Source organism: Rattus norvegicus, chromosome 5, assembly GCF_036323735.1.
Source record: "Rattus norvegicus strain BN/NHsdMcwi chromosome 5, GRCr8, whole genome shotgun sequence".
NCBI lineage: Eukaryota > Metazoa > Chordata > Mammalia > Rodentia > Muridae > Rattus > Rattus norvegicus.
In genome coordinates this window covers 125,897,501-125,904,955 of record NC_086023.1, presented here as the reverse complement: position 1 = coordinate 125,904,955, position 7,455 = coordinate 125,897,501, and the positions used below count along the sequence as shown (strand labels likewise).

Here is a 7,455-nt window from a genome sequence, read left to right as displayed (position 1 = left end):
TTGGACTCTCTAGAACAGCTGCTTCTGAAAAGGCTTGGTGGAGGGTTTAGAGAGAGCATGGTCTTTGTTACAATGACTCAGTTTTGTGGTGATAGAGAAAAACGAATCATAAACAATATATAAATAAATGACAAGGGCTGTGTTTCAATAAAACTTTACTTATAAAAATAGACAAAGGGCCTGATTTGTCCCTTGGGCTGTTTTCTACTGACCTATGGTGTAAATGGTGAGTAGGGTATTAGAACTATTGGACGGGATTAGGATTGACAATTTCTGGTCCAGCTGAAAACTCCCAGGCTCTTTGGACAGACATAACTAATCAATAACGACCCTTTCCATGATGGAACGAATTTGCTGCCCGCCTCACACTTCAACCTAGCACCCTCAGCTGACCCATCAGTACTGGTGTGCCTCTTTGCTACCCATTCCAAAACAGTCCTCTTAGTTGTTTACAAAAGCTGTGGTTGGGAGCTTGCAGGTATTGTAGGTTCTGCTGTGTGACCATTATCTTAGCCACTTTCTGTCTAATGTTGGAATAACTCCAACGTTGGGAATTTTGCTGACAGAAACATGAGAAATTAACCTCTGTAAAGATTCCATCAAGAGAGCCTGCCTGCTTTGCCTCTCTCTGTGTGTTTGTGATGTGGTCAGTTAAGCAAGGGATAATAATGTAAGCCAGTTGTGATAACAGAGTTAGAGCTGAGCTTCTGTTTGTCCCCTACCACCTTGTGAGTTACTGAGCGCAGTCCTTGGTTCTTGTGGCGAACAGTGACATCCCATTCCAGATGCCCTCTTTCCTCCCGTAGTGCCACTTGTCAAAGTGTCCACGTGTACCCCCTTTTACCTTTCACTTTTCCTTTTGAGGCTCCTGACATGTTTAATTCCCTGGCTAAGCTCTCTCCCTGTCTAAATGTTGCCACCCTTGCCATAGAATTTACTTTCTACACACATAAAACCGAACCTGGACATTTTCTCTAAGGTGAACTCTTGAGCAATTGCCTTCAGAGCAGCCATCCGTCCTGCTGGCAACAATGCTCCGAGAGTAAATTCTATTTCGTGGACTTAGCACTATCCATTATAGATCAGATTTCACTGAAGGCAGCTGTGTCAGCAGAAAAAATACCTCTTTTCTGGCTTTGTGTCTGTCCTGTCAATCAATCAAAGGGAGGAGGAAAAGAAACAACAATGAGACATCAGCTCGTGCTGGTCATGTGTGGAGTATGTTCACACTCAGTTCACCTTCAAAGTGAGAGTGATTAATCTTGTTCTGCTGGTGGGGAAATGACTAAATGAAAAGAGAGAGGAGGCTGGAGTAGATTTTATGAATTCTAGTTGTATCAGCCAGGGCCCTCATGGCTGCATATGTGCATGAATTGCGCACTTATGGAAATATGTATGCATACTTTATATCTTGTTATCTGTCAGTCTGCCTATCATCTACCTACCTACCAATCATCATCTATATCGATATTTGTCATCTATCTACCCATCTTTCCTCAATTTACTCTATCTATCTATCTATCTATCTATCTATCTATCTATCTAGCCATCCATATCTATCTATCTATCTATCTATCTATCTATCTATCTATCTGTTATTATTATTATTATCTAGTCATAATTTATCTAGCTGCCTTCTATCATCTGTCTATTACCTACCCACATCTATTATGCGTCTGTCTGTCTATCAGAAAGGTTTACTTTACAGAATTGGCTCATGTCATGGCAGCAAGTCTGTCAGGTGGCTGGAAAATCAGGTAAGAATTCTAGAGTAGACATGGATCTCAAATCTGATAGGCAAGACAGCAGGTCGGAAACCTAGGCAAAGTTCCTATGTTGAAGTATCATGGCAGAATTCTCTCTCTGGGATACCATGAGATCTGTGCTAAAGTCTTGAACTGAATGAGGCCCACTCATACTGTGGAGGGGATATGCTTTACTAAAGTTACCTGAGAAAACTTTTAATAAATATTAATTATATCTGTAAGACATCTTCATAGCAATGTTCATACTAGTGCTTGACCAGAAGACTGGGCATCGTGCCCTAACCAAGTTCTCACACAAAATTAGCCATCTCAACAGGTTTGGATTTTGCTTGTTCTATTTGTTTTTTTTCCTATTTCTTTCTTTGTCGGACTTCGGAAAGCTTAGAAAGACGGCCGCATTCAAACCTGACACAGCTAACCCGTGTTAGCTCTTAAGCTAGCTAAGGATTTGGACCTGAGGGACAACTTCCATTTAATGAACATGGATATACTATCCTGTCACAGGAGACACTTAATTTGCCTGGGATTCTGAAGTGACTCTGTTGGAACTTTAATGCTTTTAGAAAATGTTCGGGTACCCAGTGTGAAATCTCTGTTTCTTCATCTTCTAGTGATGGCTTCCTGTACTGCCTTGCTGTGGTGAACAGTGCACTTTCTACTGTTTTCTTGCTGGGTCTTACTCTGACCCTTTCCCTTCTCAGCCAGTACTCACAGGAGTAGAGTCCAGGTGGTCCATCCCTTCACATAGCTATTTTCTCTGGACCATCCCCAAGTCTGCAGCGGAGCCTGCTCTGCACATACTGAGTCTGCTGCCTTTTGGACTGACTGCCCAGCTATCTCTAAGCTTAAGCAGCCTGGGCTGACATCTCATTTCCTCGTGCCCAGGATTCTGGACACTACATGGTGCACCTTTAATAAATATTTATTCAGCATCAAGTAAAGAGAAGAACGCAGCTCTCGATATTTTTTTGTCAACCTTCCAGGAAAAATGAGGTTGCTTTTCTTTTTTTCATCCAAGTAAATGACTGTCTGTGCAGGAGTTCCTCCAAGTGTTTGCCATTGTATCATGAATGTTCTCATGAGGAGCAATTAAGAGCCAAGAGGTGACTCTCATCAGTGGAATTTGTGTCAAGCACATAATTTTCCTTCTTCTCAAGAGCAGAACCTAGTGAGCTATCCAGGGCCCAGCACATGAAGAATGGTTTGCCATGCAGCCATTGCCCCATGGACTCGCTCTGAGGCTGCTCTAGGAAGGATGACAGCAAGGTGACAGGTATGAACATTAACCACTTCAAGGTGGTCTCGGTCTCTCTTACTGTCCCCAGGAGCCCATTGCTGTTGCAGATGTGACGCAGTGTGTGAGGAGACAGTGATGTATCTGTGTTTAGTCTGAACTGTCCAGCATGGCAGCAGCCCTGTGAGGGCAGCTGCCCAGAAGATGGAGGAAGAGGTGCGTGTGACTCATCATGCGCAGCAGGCCACCTCGTCTTTCCTCAGCTGCCAAGACCACAGCTCTGATCACCATATAATGGAATTTCTAATTTCCTCTTTTCAAAAATAAATGAGATATGTCCTCTGCATTGGGGAACCATAAAGGATTCAGTTCAAGTCCATTTCATTCAATAGTGTCATGATACTTATTTTAATGTCTTTGAATATTTATTCAGGCTGTGAGCCACGCATTAGGAGGCAATTATGAACAAGAAGCCATAAGCCTTGCCCTCAGGGAACTTACAGTCTAATTGGGGAGCTTCTCAAAGGAGGGAATGCAGAACTGGGGTCTGCCTCCAGCAGCTCCTACCACATCTAGAGCATTGGCCCCATGCTGGACACTCAGTCAGGCATTCTACGCGTGTCACTGTCCCCTCATGCTATCGGCACAATAATCTTTTGAAGTAGACTGTGTAATGATCTAGTAAGTAAGAAAACAGCCCTCAACTCCTTAACAGATTCATTCAAAAGCTTTAAGTCAGGGACAAGAGACTTAAACTTAGGACAAATATCTTTGGAGCCTAATCAATTTCTCATCGCTATATCTGGCTTCTAGGTATATCTACGTGGTCAACCTGGTTGTGTGTTCATCTAAATGCCATAGGTAGGTACATGGAAGACTCAGAGGAGGCCTAGGGAATGGGGACTTGGGTCTAGTATTTAAAGACTGTAGAAGTCCATCCTGGGGAAGACTATAGCCCATCTATAGAAAGTACTATAGAGCTGGGCACAGTGCTGTGCTGGAATGTGTAATGGTTTAGAGCAGTGGTTCTCAACCTTCCTAATGGTGCAGCCCTTTAATACAGTTCCTTGTGGTGACCCTCCGAACCATAAGATTTCTTTTTTCTACTTCATAACCATAATTGTGCTACTGTTATGAATTGAAATATAAATATCTGATATACAGGATATCTGATATGTGATCCCTGTGAAAGCGTTATTCACCCCTAAAGGGGTAATGAATCACAAGGTGAAAAATGCTGAGGTAGTGTCATGGGAGATGGGGAGGAGACGTAGAGAAAGAGGCTTCCAATGAGGATGGGGAGCCAGACTCACAAGAGGAGTTCTGACTGTTTCTAAAGGGACAGAAACGTAGACTGTGTTGAAGTATAAGGGCAATGAGATAACAAATCCAAGAGGCAAAATATTGAGTTGGCCAGTAGAGGGAGACCTAAAGTGCAAGTCTAGGAGCTCATTGGGATGCCACTGTTGGTCTCCGTCAGCTTCTGTGCCCTGCCTCTGACGTGCGTTCGTCTTGGGAACAGCTCATCAGTAGTTACGTTTTTTTAAGGTAGAAATAATTTCCCCACATTTCCCCTGTAAGTACATCAGCATGATTCTATTCCCTAATTGCATGAGGAAATAAAAAACCATATTTATGTAAGTATAAGGACAAGGCAGGGGACATTGGAAACATGGCCCAGACCACTTATCTACATCAAAGGAACTATTTCTCTACATGCTAAAAGGGCTGCCAGCAGACAGCCCTTAGTCCCTTTTCAGGAACACAGTCACTTCTCGCAGCTTCTCCCTTTCTTGAGCCAATCACAGTTGTTAATGGTAGCCACCTCCCCCCAGAATTATAAATGTCCTTATCTCAATTTGGGACAAGTTTCTGAAAGACAAGTTTCCTATGACATTGCTGAGACTTCTCTGTGTGGAGTGCCCTGTGTTTCTTTCTCTTTGACCCTGCTGCACACAGCCCTCTCTACAGACTCCCATGTGCAGGTACCTAGCTTCAAAGGGAGCTTCCTTGCAGCGGCTGATGACTAAGCTTGTGTGGGACACCCCCTATCTCTGTTCACTCCTCTTACACCATGCCAGGGGTATGCACCCCATGATGCTCTTGTTCTTGGGTTCTACTATCACCAACAGCTCTCTTATGAACCCTTAAATTCTTCCTGGAGGGGCAGGACAAAGTTTCAGAACCTCTCAGATTGTTAGAAATGGAGGCCTACATAGAACACATTTCTGCAAGATCATAGAGCTAGTGATGTAGTAGTTTTTTAATTTTCTGGTTAATTCTATTGGATACTGTATACAGAACTGCCCGTGCCTTGTGATTTGATTTTATGTATGTATGTATGTATGTATGTATGTATGTATTCATGTATGTATGTATATATGTGTTATATGTATATACAGAGAGCCAGAGGAGTCAGTATGATGTGTCTTCTTCTATAGTTTTCATCTATTTTTGAAAGAATGTGTCACTGTTCTGGCTGGTTTTATGTCAACTTGGTACAAGCTAAAGTCAACTGAGAGGGAACCTCAATCAAGAAAATGCCCCATACATCAGGCTGTAGGCAAGCCAGTAGGGCAGTTTCTGAATTAGTTATTGATTCAGAGGGCCCAGCCCATTGTGGATGGTGCTACCCTTGGGCTGGTGGTCCTGGATTTTATAAGGAAGCAGGTTGGAAAAGACATGAGGAACCAGCTAGGAAGCAGCTTCCTCCGTGGTGTCTGCCTTAGTTCCTGCCTCCAGGTTCCTGCCCTGTTTGAGTTCCTACCCTGACTTCCTTTGGTGATGGACAGTGCTATGGAAGTATAAGACAAACAAACTCTTCCTTCCCAAGCTGCTTTAGTCATAATGTTTATCCCAACAATAGAAGCCCTGACTAGGGCAATCACTGAGCCTTGAGCTTGCTGTTTTAGTTAGGCCCAATCTCCTATGTCACTCTTCTAAGCCCTTAACACTGCGGTTATGGCTTGATACTGGGGATTTGAACTCTGGTCCTCTTACAGTCACTGCGAGTGTTCTTACTTAAGGAACAATCTCTTAAACCCTTTTCTGTGTTTCTGTTTGTGTGTTTTCAGGCTTGGCAACTAAACTAGGAGCTCACACATGCCAGGCAAGATCTCCACACTGACCTATAGTCTCAGTCCTTCTTATGCTTTTTAATACACTAATGTCCCAGGCATCTTGGGCCCAGGATTTCCACCTTTGGGTATGAACTATGTATCTATCAGCTAGTAGTCAGCTTTTAACATTCCTACTAAAACTGTGGCCCCAGCCAAACAGTAAGCTGTGGGTTTTAAATAGCATCACTAAAAGGTGCCCCAGCTCTAATGGTGTGTGTGTGTGTGTGTGTGTGTGTGTGTGTGTGTGTGTGTGTGTGAGACAAACTTTGTCTGTTTGCTATGGAGTTGCCCTAAGGGCTCTAAAGTGAAGAGGGAAAGGCAGAAAGCTGTGCATCGGGGCTGCGAGAGGGGCATGGAGCCTGGAAAGGAGACAGGCAAGGGAGATAAGGAAGGGGGAAGGGGAGGAGATGGGAGAAGAGAAAAGAGGGGGGAGAAAGGAGGAGGTGGGAGGGAAAGAGGGCTGCTGGACAGGTAGATGTGGAAGGGAAAGAGTAGAAAGAAGGCAGACAGGAGGCATTCAGCTCTTTGCTTCTCTGGCTGATACATAATGGCGGCTTTACCTATTCACCGGGCAGTCTGCTATTTGTGGATTTGAACCTGTCCGGTCAGTATGCTTTATTGTCTGTAATAATCTATGCAGAGACAGTGCTTTGAGGAAAGGGTCTCCTATGGCTGGGACCTTAGTTCACTCTGCCAACAGCACTTTGAGACGCCCATAAGGGCGTTATGGTGCCTGGAGACCAAGAGGACTTGCATCTGGTGCTGAGTGAGGAATGGAAAGAAAGTGGGGTATCTGGAGATGTGGACCCCCTGTTGGTGAGCAAGTAATGTGTGCCCTAGAAAGAGCCTGGAGTTTTAGCTCTGCAGTTGCTTTGAAGGAAAGAAGCAGATCGCTGCATGCAATTGATTATTTGGGGGGACATAATAGCTAACAGTTCTGGAAACACTCTGGCTATGCGCCACAGCTCATCAACTAGCACAGCTCCAAGGAATGAAGGAGAAAGTCCAGATGTACCAGAGTGCTGCTGAGGTACCGGTGCTGTGTTTCCTCTCCTAGGGACCCGGGACAGTCCCCACCTGTAACGAGCCCCTTGCACCAATGTGATCAAGCTTCCTGAATAGCATTCAGGTTTGCTCAGACCCAGCAGGAGTCCTAATTGCTGGTGCTGAGAAGTTACAGAAAGTTCACTCACGGGCTGGGGCAGACCACAGGCTTGACCTGTCTTCTTTGCTGTGGCTTTGGGATGCCATATGACTGCCAGGACCCTAGATGAGGCCCGGAGGTCACAGTGTGGGCACCTCTGTCTGTGCTCCTGTAGGCCTTGAGGGTCTCAGC

The 7,455-nt window shown here is 44.6% G+C and overlaps 1 long non-coding RNA gene across 1 annotated transcript in view; it reads right to left on the bottom strand.

The window, feature by feature from the left end:
* Nucleotides 1-3,238: 3,238 nt before the first annotated feature.
* Nucleotides 3,239-7,455, bottom strand: part of LOC120102941 (uncharacterized) — a 7,916-nt gene continuing 3,699 nt past the window's right edge. Inside the window, exon 4 of the long non-coding RNA XR_005504921.2 lies at nucleotides 3,239-7,455. This exon is cut by the window's right edge and continues 424 nt beyond it. This is a non-coding gene — a long non-coding RNA (uncharacterized LOC120102941).